Below are 12,883 nucleotides of genomic sequence, written 5' to 3'. Positions count from 1 at the left end.
CTCTCACAGAGTTAGCACTCAAAAATTATTTCTTGAATGAGTTGGCCAGAATTCTGTTTCCAGCCTTTTCTTAGGCTCATGATGAGTGTTGAAGGCATTATGACTCTCACCTACAGGGACACCATGTCTAGGAGCTTCTTCTCATGTGAGCCCTGTTCTCCAGACGTCTAATGGGTAAGAAACTGGCAAACGCTACCTTTTGCAGCTGACAAAAGCACAGCTGGATGCAATGCTGTGCACATCTGCTACCCACATGTCTAACCATGGACTTGACAGTCAGCCAGATATCTGTGAACATGCAGTAGACAAGCATGAGAAATGGGAAGTCCTAAATACTAGCAACAGATGGTGACTACAGGTGGCCTTCAGGATATCCCATGGCCATTTTCCAGAGTGACCTTGTTCAACAGGCAGAGTTTCAAGCCTCTGGGACCTCTATTCCCCCAAACACAAACTCAAGTTTATATAGTTAGGAGGATCCTGGGTGCCTTCTTTCTTCCGTCTCAATTTCCTCATCTGTAAAATAGGAAATATCTAAGCTGGAAGAATTAAAATCAGTTGGCTGGAGGGCCTCATTGCACAATTGGGCATATTTATGATCTTGGAAGCGTCTTTTTTTTTTTTTTTTTTTTCCTCTGTGCCTCAGTTCTACACAAAATAAGAATGATTGCAATAAGATCTCTTCCTTTCTCTAGGCAAAAGCGGGGAAGGTATCCCTCCCTCAGAAACTCTGCCTGGGAACAGACTGTGCCTTGCACTTCAGTGATTTGGGAAAAAAACTGACTTATTTTTGGTTTTCTTTTTTGTATCTTTCCCACTTTACTTACGAGGAGGCCACTTTCTTAAATGAAAATGGAGACTCGAGCGCAATTAATATGTACCATAATTTTAAGATGTAACATTATTGAAGCTATTTTTCTCTCAAACTGCTATTCAATTATAGGCATGGGTGAATTTGCAGGGACCTATTTTAAGCCTTGGAGTCTCCAGTACATTTTAGGGATGTTCTTTAAAAGACATGGCAACATGCAAAAATCCCAGATGTTTGCTCAATGCTCTGAGTGTCTTTGAGCTGAGTGGGGAAAGAAAATGTCAGTCAGGGCTGTTTGGGGAAAAGAAATTTAGATTGGAATGCTTCACATAGCTCTATATCAACGGTCCCAGAAAGAAAAGTGTTCCCTTTCTGGGAAAGGAGACTTGAAATCCAGATTCCACAGGGAGAAGACTATTGGGGAATAAGAGGAAGGAATTTAGGGCTGGGAGTCCTTTTACCTCAAATCCACTAGGATTGGCATTTCCTTTAGTCATTTCATGTCATCTTCACATAAACCCTTGACAGGAGATGATGTCATCCTTGCTTTGCAGAAAGGAAATTGAGACTCAGAGAGGACCCCCATGGTAATGAAGTTTGAATTTGGACCCAGGCTCGTACCCCTTTCATTTCTCCAGCCTGTCCAGGAAGCTTACAGAGTGCTCATGCCACATACCCTGGAGCTGGATGCCCACTCAATTGGCTTGAAGATCTTGGGCAAGCTACTCAACCTGTACGTTCCTCAGTTTCCTCATCTGAGCTAGAGCTTGTAAACTGTAGCAGCTTCACAGGGCTGCTGCAAGGATTAAAAGAGTTAATGCATAGAAAACTCCACGGGTGTTAGGTAGGTGCACTCTTGACACATGGCAGGAGCTGCACTAAATCGTCTGTTCTTTTGAGTACCCTGACACAAGCTGGAGTTGTCAGCTCTAGAATACGGAGAAGGGGCAGAATTATCCTCACCAACTTCTCTGTGTTCTTCTCATGGTTCCACCAACCAAGACCCTTCAAAGCCTTCTTTTAAGTGCCTTCAAAGCCTTCTTTTCTGCTGCATCTTCCTCGATTCTACTCCCCTCCTTTATGGCCTAGGACATATGACCTGCCTCCCTCCTCTTCACTTGTCCCCTGTATCATTCAAATATTGAGCATAAACTTACAAAATCATTGTGGATTCAATCACCAAACTTGCCACTTAACATCTATATTGACTGTGGGCAACTTTCCTAAGATTTCGAAGACTTGGTTTCTCCATCTCTAAAATGAAAATAATGGTATTATATCTTTTAGAGGACTGCTGTGATAATTAAATGTCATTAACATATGCAAAAGTCTTAGATGATTGTTTGTCCAATTTTAGTTATTATTATTTATCAATGCCTAACATGCTAAATTTGATTTCCTTTTCTAATTTCTAGCCATCATTTTAAGAGTCAGCTAAAATTCTACATTTCATTTCTATCCTTCATGCAACCTTCCCAGAATTAATCTTCTTTCTCCCATAAATTCCTAGTGGCAATACCTATCAGAGACTACTGGGCCTTTTGGACTAGCATCTGTGCACCTTCCTACTTGGGGGAGTACACACAGACCTGCTTTTGTCTATTTGTGAGTCAAAGGCTGGCTCTTCCTGTGGTGCCTCAGTCAAATCAGAGGTGATTGCTTTGTCTTTTATGGGCACAATGGTCTGGGATCTTTGGTCCCAAAGAAATGTAACTTTAGTGGAGAGGGATAGCAGAGATTATTGAACCAATTTCTCCATTGTACTGGGAGGCTATGGAGGTCCAGAGACAGAAACGAATTTCTCAAAATTACAAAATCACAAGGAATCAGCATGGCGGTTCTTAAAGAGCAGAGGATTTGGATTCAGAGAATAAATCCTCGAATTTAAGCTACTCTACTAACCAATTACAACTTTGGACAAGTCACTTAAGCTCTCTGGACCTAGGCTTCTACTTCTATTTAATGAGTATAAGAATACATGTCTTGCAGACTGTTATATTTAATGAGCTGTCATAGAGATTTCATGGCACAGAGCAGGATAACCATTGTTATTATTCCGTAGGGCTGTGGTACACTAGATGAGATAATTTCCTTCCACAGTTCCAAGCTAACTTGCTTTTCCCTGAACAATTGGCTTCCAGTAATGCCTTTGAGGGGGCACTGAGAGCCTATCTCTACCTAGAGTCCCAGTGATCATCCAGCACTTGAAACTCAAAATCCCAGCATCAGCCCTGTGGGTTACAGCATGTGGTACGAAGACCATGCTGGCCCCTTCAGCAATGTTGTCTCTATACTTATCTGATTGGGGTTTCAACTTTTTCACAGAAAGGATAGGATGCTTCTGTCTAACATATTTCGTATTTTTAAAAACGAACAAAAAATGTCTTTCCTTGGATATTCTATTAGTGCTGATAACAGCCACCATACCACACCCATAATGGAGGCCAGGGCAGATACTGTCTTGGAGAAGATATGTTTTCAAGCTGCTTTATTGTTAGTGCTTGGCTGGAAAATTAAGTGGGTCTGGCTTAAGGAAAATTTCTATGCTCAGTTTCCATTTTTCCTGGGTCTGTATAGAGGTGAGCACCTCCTCATTCACCACTTTCCCTGTCACCAACACCCACACTGAGGAAGAGGTGCTGACCACAGGCAGGCCTCTTTGAGCAACGTGGCATGCTTCCCTTAGCAAAGGCAGAAGAGGCCGTTTAAGTTGGCAGGGCCTAGGTACCACTGAGTTGAAATGTCCACTCAAATGTCTCTGGCAACTTGCTTAATTTATATTTCATTTTTCCTAATCTGGGAGATGCCAAGAGAGCAATCTGGATTTGCTTTTAAACCCTTGAGCCTCTATGATATTTGTGAAAAATAAGTATTTTTAGTGAACATTTTTGAGTGGCAGCCATAAGTGAGGATCTACTAAACATAATTCATGTATTCCACAGAAGAGCCAGGCCCTCTGCTGAGTGTGTATTCATGCTCAGAAATTAATTTGTGATTGTGTCAGTAAGAAGTTTTCCATTGTGAGCAGCAAAACTAATTCTGGCTGATGTAAGTATAAGGGAATTTATTGGAAGGGTAACAGGAGCTTAGTGAATCAATGGGAAAGTTGGAGAACCAGGCTTAGATATGGGTTGAAACCAAATAATGCAGAATGTGGAGCTACAGGTATATTTTTAGAGCAGGAGTAGTCCGATCATGGAGCTATGGGATAAATGAACTCTGATCACATCTTTGTATTATTCATCTTTGTATTATTTGCTCAGAAATCAGATGTCTCAGAGAGAGCATCAGCTGGCCCCTGGTTCTGGCAGAGAAGCCCTCAGTGATACCTTTGACTTCTATAGTGGGAGGGCAGGTATCTGGATTTACCATTCCACCAAGACAGCAAATAACAGGGGAAAATTAATTTCTCCAAAATATTGAGATCTGGTTGAAATGGAAAATAAAAGCATTGCAGACAAAAAAAAATTCCTCTAGCTATGTTTTCATAATTTAGAACATATGTGTGAGTGTGTGCATGTCTGAATACTCAATCATTCAACAAACATTTCTGAACATCTTTATGACAGGCATGTGCTAACTACTGGGGATGCAATGGTTAAGAAAACTATGTGGTAGGATAGAGCGGTTCCCCAGTAGATACTTACAATACGCTATGGCAATGCACCATGTGCACAGTGCTGTGGGGACACAGCCCTCCTTTTCCTGATATGGTCCAACAAGATTTCCCCAAGGAAGTGGCACAAGCCAAACTTTAAGCTCTAAAACAGTGGAAATAGAAATGGATTATTTATAATGTTAAGCATTCATACTTCTTGCCATTCATTCATAAATTCATTCAACAAACACTCATTAAGTATCCTAGAGTATATGACGTTTTGGGTTTAGTTGGGTTGAAAAAAATAACTATTAATACCATTGACATAAAAGACAGTCATTGGGTGTGGTGGCTCATGCTGGTAATCCTAGCACTCTGGGAGGCTGAGGTGAGAATCATTTGAGCCCAGGAATTCGAGGGTGTAGTGAGAAATGATTTTGCCACTGTATTCTCAATCAAATGTAAGTAATGATTGTGCTCACTCTGGCCTGGGCAACAGTGAGACCCTTTTTCTGAAAAAAAAAAAAAAAAAAAAAAAAAAAAAAAAAAAAAGAGGTGACAGAGGCTTCTCCTGAGACATTCCGTCTCATTTGCTAAGGTCAGACTCCACTCTAACCATAGCTCCTGTTGCCCACTCACGAGGAAACAAACCAGCCCAGAAGTCACAGGTATTCCTTTTGTATCCTGTAACCAGCTAGATTTTGGAGTACCTCGTCTTTTTATAAAACTATCCCATCCTCTCATCTTGCCCCAGGGCCACAGTGAGGCCTGCTGGAGCAGTGAGGGGATGGAGAAGAGGAATTGGGGCCCTGTGTTCCCCCATCTTCCTGTTTTCCTAGCCTCAGCAGCACCCTCTAGTTGGGGCTTGCCTGGATGGATTCAGAAGGCCAGACCTCTCACCCAGCTCTGGGTCTTATCACAGCATGTGGCTCTGGACAAGCTGCTCCCTCTCTGAGTGTTTCTTCTCCATCTGAGAAGTGAGAGATCAGCTTCCCCACGGATTGCTTTGTGCCTTACAATTCTTGAATCCTTTCATCCCTGCCTTCTTCTCCCTCATGTTGTCCTGGGCTGAGCCTTCGTCTCTGATACAGCTGCTCTCTCTACCTCCCTGGGGATCTGATCTAGGTCTCCTTGAGATCACTGAATCTTACTTCTTACCCTCAGAGTCTCAGAGTTAGCAATGTTCTGTGAGGCCCAGGCTTCTCTATGGTTTCACTGAAGGAGAAGAATCAGGGAATGGCATTCCCCAGTCCCACCTCACTTTACACAAATGTGTCTTTTCTCCACCAGCAGCAAAAACTTTTAGAACACTTCTAAAGAGGTAGCTGCAAGGACAGGTAAGAAGTGATACAGCCAGGTTCGGTGACTCATACCTGTAATCCCAACACTTTGGGAGATTGAGACAGGTGGATCACTTGAGGCCAGGAATTTAAGAGCAGCCCAGCCAACATGTGAAACACTGTCTCTACTAAAAACACAAAAATTAAAGGTGGTACGTGCCTATAGTCCCAGCTACTTGGGAGGCTGATGCAGAAGAATCACTTGAACCCAGGAGGTAGAGGTTGCAGTGAGCCAAGATCGTACCACTGCAGTGCAGCCTGGGCAACAGAATGAGGTTCCAACTTAAAAACAAAAACAAAAACAAAAACAAAACAAACAAACAACAACAACAACAAAAAAAAAAAAAACAAGAAGAAGAAGTGATAGAAGGCAGAGGAAGGCCTGGAGAGACGGAGCCTTATTCTCTGTTCCCTGGCCCTGTGAAAACTCTTAAGAGCATTTGGCCCCATAGGGGATTTTTGAAAGAACCCAGTACAGCCCCACCTTGGCAGAAACCCTCCCCTCCCTGTGCTCTCTTCCTGTGTTGTGACAGATGCTGCTCTGATATCCTTGGTACCCAGCTCCCAAAGAAGAAAACAGATCACCCATCACTGAGTAATTACAGAGCAACTGAAAGGCCATTTAACTACTGTGTGATAAGCAATAGACTATTTTAATAATAACCAATTACCATACATTATAGTATATGATTTGGCAGTTGATGATCTACCGGGGTCTCACCTGTTCCTTCCTTTATGGAACATTTTGTGGCTGTTCACACTTTTCCCAACAGAAGTTGTGTCGGTTTCTAATTGAAGCACTATTTTTAGGAAAGAGTTAGGAAAAGTTTGTAGAGGTGGTGCAAATTATATCATGCCACATAGAAGGATGCATTCTGCCAAGTGTCTTCTCTGACAGCTCTGCCATTATACTGTGCTCAGTAGGATAGAGAGTGAAATTTGTTTCATGATCTGCATTAGCCTTTTGACATTAACGGTGGTGTAAACCTGGAGACCTGCTGTCCAGGCAGACATGGCCAATCCAAACAAACACCCACTCTCCGCTGCTGACCGTTTCTTCCTGGCTGAGCTACATTTTCACTGCCTGGTAAGCAGGAAGTCTTGAGGCCTGGCAGCCTGCTCCAAGGTCTGCCATGGATGCCAGAGCAGGCTCTGTCCAAGCCACATATGTACTTCAAGGGGCCAGGAGAGATGACTCTCTAATCCGCTAGCCTGGGTTCCTCTCCTTACATTCACTCACTAGCCACTTCTCTAGGGCACAAGCCTGCCACCGAATAGATAGGCTGTTTCTGGTGCAGTGGCCATCCCCACGTTTATATATCCACTGCACTCTTTCCATGATATCCCCATGTGGAGGTTTAGCTCTGAATCCTTTCTTCCCAAGAAGATGGTTAGAGTCCTCATGAAAATTGTCAACCCTTTTCACATACACATATTTAAGTTTAACCTCCAATGGAACACCCTGTTAAGAGTTGCCAAATTTATAAAATTGTAGTGGTTTCTTTTTGGGACAAGACTTTAGGATCTCATAGTTTACTCTTCTGCCCTCACAAAGCAGATATGGTCCAATCCATTAGATGCTATTAACATTGCCAAGTCCATTCACTTTCCCCACATCCATACCAACCACTTGGGCTGCCACCAGCCCTCACCTGGATTACTGCAGTATTCCCTGCTCCTGTCTTGCCCTGACCATCAATTCTCCATACAGCAGCCAGACAGGTTTTGTCAAAAGCATGCTCAGATCGTGTCACACTGCTGCTCAGACTGCCCTAATGACTCCATTTCCTTCACAATAAACAAATCGGTAACTTTTAAAAAACCCAGAATAAAAAACAAAGGCAAAATTTACTAAGTTCAAAGCCCTAGGTAATCGGTCACTTCCACAAGCCACAGCCTTCCACAGTTACCGTGTTGTCCCTCTCCCTGAATCATCAATCAGTTCACTTTGCTTACTCCATCCAGTCCCACTGACTTATTTGCAATGTCTTTGGACACAATGCTGCAATTTTATTTGAAAAAAAAATCTTTAAATCATTTGTGATGCTTTTAATAAAGAAAATAAAACAGGCTTTAATCTTATTCTTATTATTTTAAAAACTTACCTTAGAACTGAAGTGGAATTTAGAATAACCTTTTGAATCACTGAGGTGATTCAGATAGTGATCTCTTACTTGTGGTAACAGAATCTCACTCAAACTAGGACCTAGCAGAAAAAGAAGATCTTAAAATAAGAAGGCAAAGCCATTTCATGGACTATGAAGACACGAAGTGCTTCCAAACCTATGGTGAACTGAAGCCAGCAGCTGAGAGAAATCTAGACCAGAGCAGCTAAGCATCTGGATTGGGGATGAACAGGGAAAGCACAGGTTAAGTCTTTCTTGCCCCAGTTAGGATGACAGTAGAAAAGGAAGATGGAGATGCAGATAGAGGACAAGAATGAGCCTGAAAGAAAATATCCAGGGAGCTGAAGAACTGGAGAAGACAGAAACTGAAGAAGTGAAAGAATGACTGCAAGGTGGTGATTGCAGGGCTGATGACTTCTCTTCCTCTTGGGAAATGGGCTCACTGCATATGAAAAGCAAAGACATGGTGCATGGTAACTGAGAAATGAAAGTTATACGCCTTGAGACCCCCTCAAAATTCCCTACCTCAAGCTTAAATGGCACTTGGTCCTTTGCCACAGCCATACTTTTGTTTTAAACAAATCACAGCCAGATATATCTCCATTTTGCCAAGCATTAATTACCATGTTAAGCTCAGTGAAAGATCCAGAGAAACATAAACTCCTCCCTTTTAGCAGCTTACAATCCAATGAGAAAAGGCAAACACCTGTTGGTGGATTATTTAAATAATAGTGAGGGTGATAGCTCAGTGTATTGGAAAAAGCACAAGTTTGGAGTCAAAAAGAGCTAGATTTGGACCCTGGTTCCCTCAGTTACAAAACCTCTTAGGTAAGTTTCTTAAACCCTCTAAGCCTCAGTTTCCTAATCTTTAAAAATAGGAATAGTAATGGCTACCATCCTCTGGCTGGCACACAATAGGTGTGGAATAAATTGTTCTGGTTCTGGTTTTTTTTTTTTTGAGATAGAATTTTACTCTGTCGCCCAGGCTGGAGTGCAGTTGTGTAATCTCAGCTCACTGCAACCTCCACCTCCTGGGTTCAAGTGATTCTCCTGCCTCAGCCTCCCAAGCAGCTAGGACTATAGGTGTGTGCCACCATGCCCAGCTAAGTTTTGTATTTTCAGTTGAGGCAGGGTTTCTACATGTTGGCCAAGCTAGTCTTGAACTCCTGACCTCAGTTGATCCGCCCGCCTCAGCCTCCAAATGTGCTGGGATTACAGGCATGAGCCAGTGTCTCCAGCCTTTATTGTTCTTCTTTTATAATGAAAATCACAATGCAACTGATTGGAAAAAAAAAAAAAAAAAACAGGACAACCAGAAATAATTCTCTAGTAGTTCAGAAAAAGAAGAGCTCAAGATCCCAGGCAATGGAAGACATGAGTGGGTCTCTCAGGAGGAGGGGTCCTTGAGCCATCTGTGTTGGTTCATTGTATGTGTCAACTTGACTGGGCCACAGCATGCTGGGATGTTTGATCAAACATTATTCTGTGATGTTTCTAGATGTTTTTGGGTGAGATTCACATTTGACTGAGGAAAGCAGATTGCCCTCCCTGATGTGGGTGGGCACCATCCAGTTTGTTGAATGCTTGAATAGAACATAGAGGCTGACCCTCTGGATGTAACAGAATTCCTCCCTCCTGACTGCCTTCAAACTGGGAAGCTGACACTTCCCTGTGTTAAGACTTGAATTGAAACATCAGCTCTTCCTCGGTCTCAAGTCTTCCGGCCTTTAGACTAGAACCAAACCATTGGCTTTCCTGGGTGTTCAGCCTGCCTGACTCACCCTGCAGATCTTGGGACTTGCCAGCTCCATAATCATGTGGGTCAATTTCTTATAAGGATATAATTCATTAATTATTAATCTTATTGGTTCTGTTTCTCTGGAGAAGTCTAATAGACTACTTTGAAGGATAGGTTAGGTTTGGATAGAGGTAGAGAGGAATTGGGTAGAAAAGGGCAAATGAAAATGAGTGAAGATCAGTCGGGTGTGTTGACAAAAACTGGAGGATCCTGACTGACAGTATCAGCCAAAGTTTATCAAGGTCATATCACGAACCAGCCTCTACTTTACCTGCACTGTCTCATGTAACCCTCCTAAAAGTCTGAGGACAAATGCTATTCCCAATGGATACAAATGCTATTCCCTTTTTAGAGATGAAGACAGCTAGTCGTGGAGAAGTTGAGAATATTTTCCGAGGTCCCACGACTAGCAAGTTGCAAGATCAGGGTTCAGACTCCACTAATCTGACTCCAGGGCCTATGCTGTTACATTATGCAGATAAACATTTCGTGAGGTTGAGTGGATTAAACTGGACAAAGTTGGCACATACACAGCTAAGTTTTAGATGCTAGACTAAGTGGCTTAGGTAATCGCAGACCTGAGGCTCAACTTCTACATTCTGTTGAGAAGGAAATTGAAGTTCATAGATGGGAAGTGACTTGTCAGGTTCACACAGGCCAACTAATTGAGCCAGAATTTGACCTGGGACCTTTTTTCAGCTGCCTCAGCTCCTTGGACTTGCCTCAGTCAGGGTCCCTGCCCACATTGGGGCCACACTGCAATGTGAACCTCTCCTAGGACTGAGCCTCACTGGGGGACCTCTCCCACTGAGGGTCCCTTCAGTCCAGCCTCAGCCTTAGAAAGCCAAGAGGAAGAGGGGCTCTTAGTCTCCCAGTAACTCAGCCCGAGAGGGGACAAGCCAGTCTCTCTCCTTTCTCCAACTGCTCTCTCTTGCTCATAGACCTCTCCCTCTTTGGGACCCATTGCCCACACTGCCTTTTCTTAGCTCCCATAGTCCCAATTTTTCCACATGATGCTGATTAGAGGTCAACTTCAAACAACCCTCAGGGGCCAGTCCTGTCCCCAGCTTGTGATACTTTAAGTATCTATCTGGGGATACAGGGTAACTTAGCATGGCCACCCTGGCTGCAACCTGACACTAACCTCAGGGCCCAGAACCCACTGGTTCCCATTCTCATGACCTGGTCCTGACTTACTGAGCATTTCACTGCAGTCTGGCAACAGGTGCCAGTCTGGTGCACCATTTCCTATGCTACTTTTAGTTAAGTCGGATTATACTTCTGTCTGCTCTGGGCCCATCCTGAGGGAGGCTCTTGAGTCCTAATGATAACCCAGATATGGTGTCTGAGTCACTCTGGAAAAGAAATAATCTAGCAGGCAAAAACATGGAGGCCACTCAATCATTCAGCAATGTGGATTAACCACTTACTGTGTGTCAGACATGGGTACACAATGACAAAAATGACAGAGGGCCTGCCCTCATGGTGCTGGGAGCAAAGGTTCATCACAGACCAAAAAGCCGTCACAGTCCAGAGGGCAAGTGTATGATAGGGGGAAATACCGGTTGCTAAGAGGAAATACAGCAAGGGCATTGAAAGTGGCCTGGCCATTAGGATTACGGTGGGGTTGGCTAGGAAGGGCTCCCAGCAGCACCAATGTCTGAGTCAAAAAATGAATAGTTCTCCAGGGAACAGGGCATAGGTGTGAATGTATGTGGTGTAGCTGTGGCCAGAGAGGTGGAAATAATTTCCCAGCAAAGGGAATCACAGGTACCTGATAGGAGAGGATGAGAGAAAACCTTTTGTGATGTGAACTGAAAGTTGTGTTGTTCTGATGAAACAAATCTTACAAGGGGAGGTGACGGATGATGCCAAAGGTCTCATCCGGTACTGGATTGTGGGGGTCCTTGGAAATTCTTTTTAGGTGTTTGGGATTTTCCCTGTAGCCTTATAGAGCCATTAAAATTTTTTTTTAAGCTGAGAAAATGACATGGTTAGCTTTGCAACTTAGACAAAGAGTAAGTGTGGCAACAAGGATGTGGGCAAACACCAGGGAGCCAGAGGAGGGAGTGATTCATTCTGCCTGGTTTGAGAGCCACAGCAGAAATTTATCCTCAGGGCCCAAAGCCCTTCCTCTGAATATATTCCTGATTCTGGTCCCAAAATTGATGCTTCCTGCAAGCCTGCCCCCCAGCTTCCTGGCTAAGCTTTCCAGCAGCTTCCATACCGATTGTAGAAACTAGTCCCTGCCCTGGTACCTCCTGCGGCAGACAAGGGACTTGGACATCGTTCTCTCCTGTTAAGCAAGAGGTATTCTCCCTTCCAGCACCAGGTCAGCCCCCATACCCAATCCTACCACAACACATGTCCAGGCTTCAGGCCCTTCTAAACCTGCTTCACTCCACAGCAATCTGTTTCTCAACTTCTGATAACACAGCTTAAACTGTAGGTGACTTAAGAAGGTCAGACTACAATAGGCGCAGAGGAATGATGCCCTTAAAGAGATACTCCTCCCACCTCACCCTTTAAGGATTCTAATGTAGTAGCTACGGTGATCTTGCGCAAGATTTTTGCCTCTTGGCCCTCAATTCCCTCATCTGTGAATGCGAATAAGAACAAAACCCACTACATGGATTTATTGTAAAGATTCAATGACTTAACACATGGACAGTTTTAAAAAGTCCTTGGCATATTGAAAAGGTACACATTGTTGTTACTAAGAGCAGTCCCCTCTGCCTGGAAAAAACAGAAACAGCAGCCTATGAGATAATGCGGAAAGCAGAAAAGGGGAGGGGTCAGCGAGTCAGGGAAGGGGGAAATTAGTGGTGTTCCCCTCAAACCAACCACAAAATCTTCATAACTAAGTAAAATTTTTAACAGAAAATGCTTCTGTAAGGTAGACAGCTGCTCAATTTATCCATGCCTATTGGCTTCTCAATTTTGCAGAATCCTGGGGCTTCCCTCACATTGAATATCAGGGGCAGAGAAAGAAGCTTGGCCTTTGGGTTCAGACCAAACTGAATTTGGAAAGCAACACTGACATACCCTGGCTGTGTGATCTTCGGAAGCTCACTCAAATTCCAGGAACTTCAGATTCCTCATCTGTAAAGTGGACACGAGCCCACCTGCCTGGAAACGCAGAGATGAGAGAGTCTTTCTAAATAGGCTGACATGATGTGGTGGTCAAGTCTGAAGAGTCTCCTTCCTCTT

At 43.6% G+C, this 12,883-nt stretch overlaps 1 long non-coding RNA gene across 1 annotated transcript in view; it reads right to left on the bottom strand.

Annotated features, from left to right (window-relative positions):
• LOC141584750 (uncharacterized) overlaps nt 1-12,883 on the bottom strand; it is a 43,342-nt gene that overhangs the window by 14,527 nt on the left and 15,932 nt on the right. The window contains exon 2 of the long non-coding RNA XR_012517956.1: nt 4,479-4,572. This is a non-coding gene — a long non-coding RNA (uncharacterized LOC141584750). The remainder of the gene's footprint in view (nt 1-4,478; nt 4,573-12,883) is intronic.

Source organism: Saimiri boliviensis, chromosome 6, assembly GCF_048565385.1.
Source record: "Saimiri boliviensis isolate mSaiBol1 chromosome 6, mSaiBol1.pri, whole genome shotgun sequence".
Lineage (NCBI taxonomy): Eukaryota > Metazoa > Chordata > Mammalia > Primates > Cebidae > Saimiri > Saimiri boliviensis.
The sequence above is the reverse complement of the archived record's forward strand: the minus strand, read 5'-3'. Positions and strand labels throughout refer to the sequence as shown.